The following is a 14,417-nucleotide window of genomic DNA, read 5'->3' as shown; positions in this document are numbered from 1 at the left end:
CATTAGGGATGCTGAGAGATATCCGGCGGCAATTTCTCACCTACGAGGGCAGTTCAATAAGTAATGCAACACATTTTTTTCTGAAACAGGGGTTGTTTTATTCAGCATTGAAATACACCAGGTTATTCCCCAATCTTTTAGCTACACAACACTATTTTTCAACGTAATCTCCATTCAATGCTACGGCCTTACGCCACCTTGAAATGAGGGCCTGTATGCCTGCACGGTACCATTCCAGTGGTCGATGTCGGAGCCAACGTCGTACTGCATCAATAACTTCTTCATCATCCGCGTAGTGCCTCCCACGGATTGCGTCCTTCATTGGGCCAAACATATGGAAATCCGACGGTGCGAGGTCGGGGCTGTAGGGTGCATGAGGAAGAACAGTCCACTGAGGTTTTGTGAGCTCCTCTCGGGTGCGAAGACTTGTGTGAGGTCTTGCGTTGTCATGAAGAAGGAGAAGTTCGTTCAGATTTTTGTGCCTACGAACACGCTGAAGTCGTTTCTTCAATTTCTGAAGAGTAGCACAATACACTTCAGAGTTGATCGTTTGACCATGGGGAAGGACATCGAACAGAATAACCCCTTCAGCGTCCCAGAAGACTGTAACCGTGACTTTACCGGCTGAGGGTATGGCTTTAAACTTTTTCTTGGTAAGGGAGTGGGTGTGGCGCCACGCCATTGATTGCCGTTTTGTTTCAGGTTCGAAGTGATGAACCCATGTTTCATCGCCTGTAACAATCGTTGACAAGAAATTGTCACCCTCAGCCACATGAGCAAGCAATTCCGCACAGATGGTTCTCCTTTGCTCTTTATGGTGTTCGGTTAGACAACGAGGGACCCAGCGGGAACAAACCTTTGAATATCCCAACTGGTGAACAATTGTGACAGCACTACCAACAGAGATGTCAAGTTGAGCACAGAGTTGTTTGATGATGATCCGTCGATCATCTCGAACGAGTGTGTTCGCACGCTCCGCCATTGCAGGAGTCACAGCTGTACACGGCCGGCCCGCACGCGGGAGATCAGACAGTCTTGCTTGACCTTGCGGAGATGATGACACACGCTTTTCCCAACGACTCACCGTGCTTTTGTCCACTGCCAGATCACCGTAGACATTCTGCAAGCGCCTATGAATATCTGAGATGCCCTGGTTTTCCGCCAAAAGAAACTCGATCACTGCCCGTTGTTTGCAACGCACATCCGTTACAGACGCCATTTCAACAGCTCCGTACAGCGCTGTCACCTGTCGGAAGTCAATGAAACTATACGAGACGAAGCGGGAATGTTTGAAAATATTCCACAAGAAATTTCCGGTTTTTTCAACCAAAATTGGCCGAGAAAAAAAATGTGTTGCATTACTTATTGAACTGCCCACGTACTATGGACCAGAGGTTTAAACACCAGAACCTACACTAGGGGAAGTGATGCAAGCCGTTAAGACCTTAAAAAACAATAAGGTGCCTGGAGAGAACCAGATCCAGGCCAAATTTCTGAAATATGGTGGGGAAAGGCTGTAGAAAACAATTCATAAAATAATACTGAATATCTGGCAAGAGGAGAGCATGCCAAAGGAGTGGAAAACAGCTATAATGTGCCCCACACATAAAAAAGGAGATACGTTAAACTGCCATAACTATCGAGGAATCTCCCTGCTAAATACTACATACAAAGTTTTCTCCAAGATTAGAACCAACAGGCTCACTCTATATGTGGAAGAGGGAGTTGGAGACTGTCAGAGCGGCTTTAGAAGAAATGGGTCAACAACTGAGCAGATATTCACATTGCGTATAGTACTTGAACTATGTTACGAACATCAAATTAATACACCAGCTTTATATCTACTTCAAACAAGCCTATGACAGCATCTCATGAGTGGCATTGCGGAATTTAATGGAAAAGGCTGGAATACCTAAGAAGCTCATGAGACTTTCTATGATGACCCTCAGAAAAACCAGCTGTGAAGTAAAAATATAGGGCGAAATCTCCAGAGAAGTGGATGTGGGTTCAAATGGCTCTGAGCACTATGGGACTTAACATCTGAGGTCATCAGTCCCCTAGAACTTAGAACTACTTAAACCTAACTAACCGAAGGACATCACACACATCCGTGCCCGAGGCAGGATTCGAACCTGCGACGGTAGCGGTCCCGATGTTCCAGATTGAAGCACCTAGAGCCGCTCGGCACCACCGGCCGGCGAAGTGGATGTGAAGAAGGGACTTAGACAGGGTGACAATATCTCCTCATTGCTATTCAACCTTTGCCTAGAAAAAGGCATAAGTCAGGTAGAGTTAAATAAAGGAGGAACCTTCTTCAATCGCTCACTGCAGTACTTAGCGTACGCCGACGATGCGGCATTACTCGCACGTAACACTGCTGTGCTAGGCGAAGCCTATCAACAAAAATGGTTCAAATGGCTCTGAGCACTATGGGACTTAACATCTGTGGTCAACAGTCCCGTAGAAGTTAGAACTACTTAAACCTAACTAACCTAAGGACATCACACACATCCATGCCCAAGGCAGGATTCGAACCTGCGACCGGCCTATCAACAACTGGAGAAAGGTGCAAGGGAACTTAGCTTGACAGTCGATGTCGGAAAGACCAAGTATATGGCAATGACCAACCAACAAAACCTGCCAAATCTCAGCCGACAGTGAGTTTCAAAGGGTGAGAGACTTGAAGTACCTTGGGTCGACTATGACTGAGACAAATGACATTGGCAGTGAGGTGATAGCCAGAATTGCAGCAGGTAACAGATGCTACTTTGCCGCATTACCCATGCTTAGGAGTCCGCTTCTATCACGAAAATCCAAAATCCTCTTTCACAAAAAATTATAAGACCGGTTTTATGTATGGTATCGAAACGTGGACCATGATTGTAATTGAGGAAAGGATCCTTAACATTTGGGAGAGACAAGTGCTACGTAAAATGTATGGCCCAATATATGATCAAGAAGGTTGGCGCATTCGTACGGATGCAGAGCTACAACACCTTTTTGAAGAACCTGACATTGTCGCTAACAGTAAAATAAGAAGAGTGTGGTGGGCAGGCCACGTGGTCAGAATGGAAGAAGACAGAGCGTGTAAGAGGATTTTTGATGGCAAGGCTGGAGGCACACGGCGGAGGGGACACCCCAGAAAGAGATGGGTGAATGAAGTTGAAGAAGACATGAAGAAGCTTGTTGTCAGTAGACGGAGACGTAAAGCCATGGATGGGATAGAATGGCAGGATATTGTGATGCAGGCCAAGGCCCTTCAAGGGCTGTAGAGCCGAGGAGTAAGTAAGTAATTTCTCACCATACCTACTCACATGTCGCACAGTGCAGCTCACATTGCCCCTCTACTACAGGTGTTGTTGATGAATTACGGCCGACATAATTTCTTTTTAATTTTTCGTTTCAATAAAACCTATGGTCACCACATGCACGTGTGACAATTTGTACCTCTCTCCCTACTTCCGTGAAGAATTTAATTTTCAAATGTTAACTGACTTTTGGGGCACCCTGTATGTCCGTATTGAGTTTCGTGTGGATACGTCTTCCTGTTGAGATGGGCCAACTTATTCCGGTATTCGTTCATTTCAAAACGCTCTGTGCCAAGTATTGGCTTGCCTTATGTTGAAGCCATGATACGGGCGTCTGATGTTATTGTCTCTTCAGGACGTTTCGGGATCCTCGAGCTACGCTGGTGGCTCCGCGAGGTTTCACCGGCGCTACAGCGAACCGAGGAATGCGCGGCTGCACCAGCAGCTGCAGGCAAGGCAGGCGGGCAGGCAGGCAGGCATTCGTCCCAAGGCTGGCCGCGTCTGGAAGGGGCAGGGCCCAGCCTGGTAGGGGCGTGACGTCACGCGACAGGTAGAGAGAGCGCCACACGTGGGCCGCACAGCCAGTAGGCCGGCCGCCTTCCGCTCGCGAGGCAAGGCGAGCTGCACCCCGGGCACAGTGGGCGTGTGACGTCACGCAGATAGTCCGCCGCGCGTTATCTGCGGCCGCGGGACAGGGGCTAGCCAACAGGTGTCAGTGGCGAGTGCAGTGTGTGTGAGTGCCGGCGCCAGCAGCAGGAGCGGGAGCGGCCAGCGCGGGGTGAGTGGACGCCGCGGCCCGTGTCAACACCACACGCCGACTGCACTGCTGGCCTGCGTCAGGTGTTCTCTTGGTACAAGGGCGGTAGGCCTCTCTAAAAGCCCGTTTCCACGAGCCTTTTCTTGTCCCAGTCGACTACTCGTGGCAAGTGAGCTGCTAAAACTACGTAGTCCGCGCGCTAACCTCGACTAATGTCAACACCTGTCGCAAGCGGATCGTGGGAAGTAACAATGGCGAGGCAGCTGATTTGACTTGGGAGGTCTGCGTGGTTGAAAAAGGATGCTGCACGCATCGCATGCGCAGGACCCTTATCCGCGTGCACAGAAATTAAAAGTTTTGTCAAGCAATTTAAGCCGGCCAGAGTGACCGAGCAGTTCTAGGCGCTACAGTCCGGAACCGCGCGACTGCTACGGTCGCAGGTTCGAATCCTGCCTCGGACAGGTTAGTTAGGTTTAAATAGTTCTAAGTTCTAGGGGACTGATGACCTCAGAAGTTATGTCCCATAGTGCTCAGAGCCATTCGAACCAAGCAATTTAACGACAGAACCGTCGACGGGACACGTTTGTCAGACAGCAAAATTTTAATCGTTCTCCCTCTTGGGTTAAGAAGTGGACTTTCAAATCCAGAAGTGTACAGCAATTTCACTCTGACACTGGAGTTTTTGTTCGCTGCTGTGCATGTGCCAGTCCACACACACGTCCCGCTGCCACCTATGTAGAGATGGGCAAAATGAAACACATAACTGGAAACAAATGAAACAGTACAATGTAATGTTTCGATACGCTGTTTCGAAACAGTGAAACAGTTTGTGTTTTGTAATCTAATATCCCTACACATTTTATCATCTTGAATGTCTACTGTATAAGATGTCCGTATAAACGCAAATGAGGTGCGAGAGCACTAATCATATCGCAGAAAGTATGAAACTATCACTTAGGCGTCTTGGCAGTTTCGTATTTCCTGCAGCAAATGCGCTGCTTTCGTGTCGTGTGACTTTCATACTTTTCAATTGGTTGAGGCCAGCCGTAGCTGAAGGTAGAAGAACCACCACGAATGGAACTGGAGGTGGGAGCAAACTGCAGAAACAACGGATATGCTACGGGGATTCCCACATTCCGTTAGTATGGGCAATATACCCATCCTGATAATTTCCATGCACACAAGGGGAATAATTGTGGATAATAGGCACAGTGACTATAGACTCACAAATAACGCCAAATAATTCGAATAAATAACAAAATATAACAGAAAAAAATTTTGTCTTTCAAAGTGTTTCGAACCGTTACTATAAATTCACCATACTTCCCAGCCCTTCCCCTTCACCATTACACTATCAGTGATATGTCAAACAGATTGCTTGCAATTATACCTACATCAAATTTATGTATATGTCTGATAAGTGTCACTCTACACCTTTTTTTATTCAAAATTTTGTAGGCTTACTTGCGTTTCTTAATATGATTATTGCACATGAACAGAGAAGCGTATGTTATAAAAAAGTGTAATTTAACTAAATGATTTTCACATATTTATTATCTTGAATGTGAATAGTATGCGTTGTTTTATTGTTTTGTTTGTGTTTATAACGCAGATGTTACGCCGTTACGGAATAGGACAGTCAGCTAGAAACGAAGCTTTATTTTCGGATATCTTAAGCTTCATGCTATTTCTTGTCGAAAAGATTTCGACACTCTTGAAAGTGTTTCATGAAGTGGTATGTTGCGTTTCAGTACCTGTGCCGAGCCCGAATCTCGTCCGACACAGAGCGGGATGAAACATCCCTGTTTCGATACAATTAGTCCGTTCCAAGCACAGGTGGACTAAAACAACCTTATTTTGAAACAACGATACAGTTTCTGTGTCTGGCTCGAGATCGAATCCGGTCCGGTTATCCGAGACAGGGGCGGAATGGAACACCACTGTTTCGAAACAGTGAACCACAGCCGTTCCGAAACACTGAAACAGTTCCACGTATCGATACACTGTATCGAAACATAGAAACAGTGGCCAAGTCTACACCAATGTAAATTCAGCATTGAGTGAGACCTGGCAGTGGGCAGGCTTTCGAAATTTTGAGACGATGTTGCTTAATTAATTTGAAAGAAATATTTTTTTGAGGGGTCACTGCGATCCTGGAGTACACAATGTGTAAATGTTCTGTCGCGTAGTGTTAAGTTCATTTATGTAGAAACGGCACCTAGGAATGACACTTTATTAACGGAAGACGATATGCGGGAAGCATAGTTAGAACTACTCTGTCATGAATCTGACATAACTGATTTTCGTGAAGAAAACGATTCTGAAGGTGGATGCTCCTGCAGCAGATATGGACAATAGCGAAACTGATCAGTCTGCCGAATCTTCAGACAGCGACAAAGAAAATACATTCGTCTTGCGTAAAAATGGTCATTGTTGGGTCACAGCTGTCGCTAATAGGTCAGGGCTGTTGATAACATTGTAGTTTATCTTCCAAGAATGTGGAAGTAATGGTTGAATGGCTTTATGAATGATTTAGAACACCTCAAAATATTCGCGTAATATCTGCACTTCATAGAATGAGTAGTACCTTCGTCTAATTAAACTGCAAATAAAGCCTTTAGATCCGGAACACTTTCAAGTTCCTACAGTGAAAAGTTTCCTTGACGGCCTTTACTTCGTCTCGAATTTTGGGTGCATTAATATTAACAGTGACTGAAAAAGTACACCAGGAAAGTGAAATAAAGTGAGTTTAGTACATGAGAATAGAATTTGCTCAAAAAAAATTCTATTTCTCAGGCAACTTCTCCAGCAAATAATTGAGTCACTTTGACCCTGGTGCACACTTTGTGTGAAAGTTTCAGAGGTGTGCACTACAGGGGTTAACGTTTCTTGCTTAGTTCATTTTGAATTAAATGTCAACGCCGTCAGTTGCATAGTTTTCAAGAAAAAACACGAAATACGTAGACATTTTCGGCTACACATTGTTGGTAGCCCTTATTCGGTCTGCTGCTGCAAAGCGGATGTGAAACTGTAAGTGCGGCGTCTTTGACGGCATAAAACTTCACATAACACACAGGCGCTGTGAAGTAGTTCAAATGGTTCAAATGGCTCTGAGCACTTTGCGACTTAACTTCTGAGGTCATCAGTCCCCTAGAACTTAGAACTAATTAAACCTAACTAACCTAAGACATCACACACATCCATGCCCGAGGCAGGATTCGAACCTGCGACCGTAGCGGTCGCCCGGTTCCAGAGTGTAGCGCCTAGAACCGCTCGGCCACTCCGGCCGGCTGTGAAGTAGTGCTGCATCACTAGTCGCCGGATGAGCAGATATCAGGTTTGATAAGTGATATTGAAGAGTCTGAATTCGAAGAAGGGTATTTAGACGTATTTCAGCTGATTCTGATGTAAAACTAAGTATAGCACGGAGCTCCGATGAATCAGAGGGCAGCAACTAAGATACTGATGAATGTTCATTTATGCTGTACGCAGTAGTTGAGAGTATATTGTTGTTTTCCCAGTTTTTTTTTTCATAGCAGCTGTTTTCATTCCATGAATAACGCTCATTACACTTACCTGTATGTGCCACCTCATCCAAAGGTCAGTCATGTCGTCTCGGTAATAGAGAAGATAGTTGAGGCTGTTTTGCCACAATGGTTGAAGGTAAGAATCATGAACGGAGTATGGCTACAAGTAAATGATGCAAAACTGAGCCACGCATATGCTAAAAGGCGTCGTAATTCAGGTAAAAATTGCTCGATAGTTCGATTGTCGGTACAGATATTAAGGCTTCTGACGGACCAAAGTGGGGAGTATTTCCTGTTAGTACTGGTATTTCTAGAAGGAGCGGAGGGTCGACAGAAGCGTCCGATCCCACGCGTCGGCTTTGACCCGTGACGTAAGGGTGTTGTCGTGTGTGACGTCATGACGGCGCGGAGTTTGGTTTGAGTGTGGCTGTCTCCAGTTCTGTTTTATCTTATTTTATTTACTTTTCTGATCTCTTCGTTCTATCTCGTGAGATTTTTTTTTTAATTTAAAAACACTTATTACTTATTTTAATTATCTGTTTCCTGCAATTTCTGTTTTAGTTTATTATATTTATCTTTCTGATCTGTTCGTTCTATCCCGTGAGATTTTTTTTTTTTAAAGACAAAAAACACTAATCAGCTACTGGAGCATCTTTATCTTCTATGGGTTGTAGGGGTTACGACCCCTGGGGAGGTGGGCGGGTATTCATGCATGGCTGTCTTCACTTACACGTTGTAGCTACATAAGGCGTCTAACTTTGTTTATATTTAGTTTGTCCCCCCACCCAAAACACCCCATTTCCGGCGCTTGTCCCGTTAGTATCATTAGGCTTCTTGTGGAAAGTGTGTTTGTTTTTGTTTCCGCCATATTTGTGACGTCATGGGTCAAAGCAGACGGGCGGGATCGGACGCTTCCGTATTTCCGGAGCGGAAAGCAAGATAATTCTGGTCATTCTCCATATGCTTAATGACGTGTCATTAGTGATTTTCCGTCTGATGCTTGGCGCTTGTTTCTTGACAAATCGGTAAATACACATTTTTAAAAAAAAAAAAAAAAAAAAAACACTGAAAGAGAGGCCCGTAGACCGTTAGAAGGTGCAGAATGGTCATTACCATTAGAAGAGTCCGTCCCGATAGCTGAATGGTCAGCGTGACGGACTGCCGTCCTAACGGGCCTTGGTTCGACTCCCGGCTTGATCGGGGATTTTCTCCGCTCAGGGACTGGATGTTGTCTTCATCATCATTTCATCCCCATCCGGCGCGCAGGTCGCCCAATGTGGCGTCGAATGTAGTTAAGACCTGCACCTAGGCGGCCGGGCCTGCCCCGTTAGGGGCCTCCCGGCCAATGACGCCAAACGCTCATTTCCATTAACCATTAGAAGAGCTGAATGCATTTCTTGCTATTCTGCATGTTAGTGGTGGCACTGTATCCAAAGGAGTGGAAGTGGATGTTCTTTGGTCAGAGAAAAGAATCTTTAGGAAAACCATGATATTCCTCACGTCTGATTTAGGAAGAATGGAAGTTGCTCTCATGTCTCACATGTGCGGGAGAAGAACAACAAACTGTCAAAGTATTCATGGTGGACAAGAAGCAGTCCCAATGCAAGTTTAGATGTCAGTTCACTCATTTCATTGCTACCTAATACATATGGCTGTCCTTAAACGTTATCAGTATACGTTGAATGCTCTACCATATTTCGATAAAGACGAAACTCGCCCTGGTGGTGAACGTAAGTAGCTACCACGACTGTACGTAATGTTCAGAAGTGAAAGAAAATAACTATTAGAGTGATTATCTATTATAAAACTACTCATTCCCTCAAATTAAGAAAAAAGTTGGACGTGCTGTAAACGCACCAACTAGAGCTGCGCCATTTTTGTCCAGACGGCAGTTTTAGGAGGTTCAAAAAATCCGGCGGTTCTAGTGTGGACTGACAGAAGGCTTGTGCCTCGCCAGAATTTTTGTCTACTTTCGTGTGAATTAGTGCTGAGCATTTTTCAGTGACTGTCATACCAAATATAAACTTATTTCCTCTGTATATTGTAGTGTCACAATAGCTGCTTGGTCTTTTTTTATGTAGAAAGGCATTTGAAGAGACCAAGTTTTCAAAACATTTTATGCTCTAGACTGGTAATGTAAATAATCATTTTTAATACAGCATGGCCTGCCGTATTCTTAATACGGTCGACAAATAATAATATACAGTCATAATTACTGAAACGTATTTTGCGCATTTCTCTGTGGCTCATGTGGGAAATCAACGAAATCGTGGTACAAGTTGTCAATTGTATATTGTTAAAGTCACGTAGTTGTGACCCCTTTCCGTAGTATGGACGCCGGGAAAAAAATGGCTCTGAGCACTATGGGACTTAACATCTGAGGTCATCAGTCCCCAAGACTTAGAACTACTTAAACCTAACTAACACACATCTATGCCCGAGGCAGGATTCGAACCTGCGACCGTAGCAGCAGCGCCGTTCCAGACTGAAGCGCCTAGAACCTCTCGGCCACATAGGCCGGCTGGACGCCTTATCGAACGTTCGTTAGTTCAGTAGCGATTTGTCGTGTAATTTAGAACGGGTGAGTATTAAAGTTTTCGAGACATCCACAAGTGCCGCTTAGTATGTTTTATTGATCGATTTAGGCTCTTTAATGTATCAAGAGCATCTTCAGAGACTCTGAAATTTACATTTTAAAGTACAGTAATTGGCTGTTAAACCAGTCAGTAAAACATGATCAGTACGATTTGTGGCTCTACTGAAAATCTTAATTTCAACAGTCGCTGTTTTCCCTGCAGGGTTTCTGTTTATTGTGTTTAAAGACACTGGAATAGAGTGAGAGCATTAAAATTGATAGTTTTATCGTGAACGGGGCTGTTTATGGGCTCCTGCGAACTGCGATTATAAAACAAACTGAAAAGACCAGACGCTTGGAGGGAAATATCTCAGTTATTAGAGGTGAAAAGGAAAACGTTGGCTTTATTGACATCTTCTTGCCGCGAACGATAAAGAGAAACAAACAAACTGGGAGTGACTGTTAACTTTCTGCTGCAGGTTCTTAAAAAGATGTTGTCTTTCGAAATATTGGGGCGTTCATAATTCAACAACAGATCACCAACGCCAACGCTTTGATGTCACCGGCAGCAGACGGAACCGCAACCAGGGTTGGCTGCGAGTTGCCGCCCGTACACACTAAGCAAATCTCGGGCGACGAAGCGCTTAGCTGTTGTTGCTAGTGTGTACGCATACACACGTTGACATGTTCAAATGGCTCTGAGCACTATGGGACTTAACTGCTGAGGTCATCAGTCCCTGCTGAGGTCATCAGTCCCCTAGAACTTAGAACTACTTAAACCCAACTAAGCTAAGGACATCACCCTCATCCATGCCCGAGGCAGGATTCGAACCTGCGAACGTAGCGGTCGCGCGGTTCCAGACTATAGCGCCTAGAACCGCTCGGCCACTCCCGTTGACATGTTCACTGATTTTATAGCGAACGTTATTTGTTGCGTATGTGAATAACAAACAGGAATGAGAGTTATGTGCGTTGAAGAATTCCAAAGAGCAGCTTCGCCCAGAAGAGCTTATTTATCACGTGAATGCTTTCAAAGTTGCATAATTGAGTTCTGTTGCTTCAAAAGAAACAGGAATTACTTAGATGTAAGGCAGCAAGGCCACAGCCAAAGGGGGGTTCCTGGGCGTCCGGATCCCCTGTCCCCCCCCCCCCCCCCCAAAAAAAAAAGATCACCTGAATGAAATTACACACGGCATAAGAAGGAAAAGGGTTGCGCACTATCGGCAGTCAGCAAGGCCAACGATGTACTTAAACTATCTATACAACAGTAGGATTATCGGTTATCGCCTATGCATATGTTAACCAAGACCAGTTATAGGTTTTGTTTGAGCTCATTAGTAGTTTTGCTAAACAGTTCAGCTCTTACCTACAGTTGAATTTAATGTAAGTGCTACGGTTTATTGTTTTCGTGCTGTGTACTGTTGTGGTAGTTTCCAACTGTGGAAAACTTTGTAACAGGGAAGAAGAGCAAAATTAATTTCAGAATGAGATTTTCACTCTGCAGCGGAGAGTGCGCTGATATGTAACTTCCTGGCAGATTAAAACTGAGTGCCCGACCGAGACTCGAACTCGGGACCTTTGCCTTTTGCGGACAAGTGCTCTACTATCTGAGCTACCGAAGCGCGACTCACGCCCGGTACTCACAGCTTTACTTCTGCCAGTACCTCGTCTCCTACCTTCCAAACTTTGCAGAAGCTCTCCTGCGAACATTTCTCATTCTGGAAACATCCCCCAGGCTGTGGCTAAGCCATGTCTCCGCAATATCCTTTCTTTCAGGAGTGCTAGTTCTGCAAGGTTCGCAGGAGAGCTTCTGTAAAGTTTGGAAGGTAGGAGACGAGGTACTGGCAGTAGTAAAGCTGTAAGTACCTGCCGTGAGTCGTGCTTCGGTAGCTCAGATGGTAGAGCACTTGCCCGCGAAAGGCAAAGGTCCCGAGTTCGAGTCTCGGTGGGGCACACAGTTTTAATCTGCCAGGAAGTTTCAAAATTAATTTCGATTCACCTGCTAGTGTTATGCTAAGTTAAAAATTAGTACGCACAACTACAATAGCCTAATTATGTATCTGTAACAGTTTTATGGTAGCACTGAATTCGTTATTTAGAGGCTGATAGAACTTTAAGAGTAGCAATATTTCAGTGTTTCACAAGGCAGCGTAGCGGTAAATATAATTACAAACGACATCACATTAAAATCAGTGCATAGAAATATACTTGGATTTGTCTGTGTCGAGCACTGAATTCGTTATTTAGAGGCTGATAGAACTTTAAGAGTAGCAATATTTCAGTGTTTCACAAGGCAGCGTAGCGGTAAATATAATTACAAACGACATCACATTAAAATCAGTGCATAGAAATATACTTGGATTTGTCTGTGTCGCTCAAAAAACGCGTTCATCAACAAAAATATCAACCAAAAGGCAATGGTTGCATTTCTTTTAAAAAAAATCGTTAGTAGCACAAATGGCAAAATATCGCCCAATCTGCTCACCTGGACGGTACTCAGTTACAAAAACCAGTTCCGATGCGGGAAGACGCGGAGGGGGGGGGGGGGGGGGGAGGTTGGTGGGGAGTGTAAGTTGTACGGGATGACAGCAAACTCTGCAGTTCGTTCGTTTCCAAAAGATTGCTTCAGCGGACTGCTTGAAGTCGTCCGAACCGACCGCGCTCTGCATCCTTCCCAGTCGCTTTCGTCTAGAATCTATTTGCGCTCTCATAACACGGTAACAACTCAAGACAGCAATTCCACACACAATTAAATCTTAAAATATGCATGCGTCCAAGGGCTATCAAATGAGTCAACATGCAGAAGTAAAGGAAAAACTTGCAGTGTCAGAATTCAGTCTTCCGTTGACATGAATTTTATTTTATTTTGAAACAATGTTCTTCCAAATTCTTCCCCGAATTTGGGTAGCTCTGAGTACTGAGCCATTGAGATAGCAATTCCTGGATTCGGGAAACGAGGTGATTTGAATCCATCCGCCAGCAGCGTTAAAAATTGTTTTGTGATGTTTCCCATCTTCAGTTTAGGCAAATGCCTGGGTTGATTCCTACCTATAGGCCACAACCAATTCCTTCCAAATACCTTTCTTTCTTGAAAGATTCTAATTCTCATAAAGCTGCAGCCCCTCGACTTTGATGAAAAGAGCTGCATCAAAGGAAACTCCCAGCACTAAAAACCGCATGATAAATAATAATCCAAATTCTCCTCATTTAGGCTCATACATTTGCCTGCGGCGCCATTCTTTAATACAGAAAATGTTCTTTCTTACGTTGCAAGAAGAGAGAGAGAGAGAGAGAGAGATGCATACCTAAACGTGGAACTTCGTGAAAGTGTAAAGCTCAATAAATCCGGATCCTTTGCATTTTCGCCATCAAAAATTGTTCTTTCTCCTCTGTCGAACGTACATCTCCTTGTCGCTAATTATCATAGTGCCCAAAAAAATTAGCTCTCGTCCTTGCCTGTTCACTTCCTAAGCTCAAATTCAGACTGAGAGAAGAAGAGAAGTGTAAAATTACCACAGATGGTGAAGAGAGACGGAGCATTACTGCCTTTTTAGTGATTTGCCAAAATACAACACTGATAAATAAGGAAATTATATCTCCGCTTCGTGAGGACTCAGAGATCATTATCGAATAAAATGTTTTATCGTTATGAAAATTCTAAGAATAAATTAAAAACATGAGTCTTTGTAAGGTCATTTTTAACAAATCGGAGCCCCCCCCACATTTTTTTTTTTTTTTGACAAAATCCTGCTTACGTCCTTGAAGGCAGCTGGAATTAGAATGCACATTTAAGAGTGTGGAAAACCAGGAAGAGGACAACGTCGCCGTTTTTAGCTCTTATGGGTGTTGACAACGCATGTAATCAACTTAATGTTGGTTCTTGTTCTCAGCGGCTTTCAGCCCATGTGGTGCGGGACGCTAAGTCGGCGATGATGAAAGACGCGGCAGGCAGATCACAAGGCTCCGCTATGCCCGCGCATTTGATTGTTCGCAGCAAGCGACAATTCCTCGAGGTGTGCGTGCCCTTTTCATCGTTCACAGAGAGCAACAATGCTCCACGAGCAGGAACATTCTGGTCTAGAATAGTTTTACTGTCAAGCATATTAAGAGTTTAGGTAGGCACATAACAAGTTTAGTTTCGTAATACCGCACATCTCTGATTTTGAAGTTAAATGTTCTTCTAGGTAACAGTAAAAATTTTGACAATATTTTGAGGGAGTTCTCAAATGTAAACTGTAAAAACTGTAAAA

The 14,417-nt window shown here is 44.3% G+C and overlaps 1 protein-coding gene across 2 annotated transcripts in view; it reads left to right on the top strand.

The window, feature by feature from the left end:
• The first annotated feature begins 3,906 nt into the window (after positions 1-3,906).
• Positions 3,907-14,417, top strand: part of LOC126095093 (EF-hand calcium-binding domain-containing protein 4A-like) — an 850,382-nt gene continuing 839,871 nt past the window's right edge. For both annotated transcript variants that reach the window (XM_049909810.1, XM_049909791.1), the window contains exon 1: positions 3,907-4,086. The gene's annotated coding sequence lies outside the window, so the exon portion shown is untranslated. The remainder of the gene's footprint in view (positions 4,087-14,417) is intronic.

Source organism: Schistocerca cancellata, chromosome 1, assembly GCF_023864275.1.
Source record: "Schistocerca cancellata isolate TAMUIC-IGC-003103 chromosome 1, iqSchCanc2.1, whole genome shotgun sequence".
NCBI lineage: Eukaryota > Metazoa > Arthropoda > Insecta > Orthoptera > Acrididae > Schistocerca > Schistocerca cancellata.
Note: the sequence above shows the minus strand (reverse complement) of the source record. Positions and strands in the feature narration are given on the sequence as shown.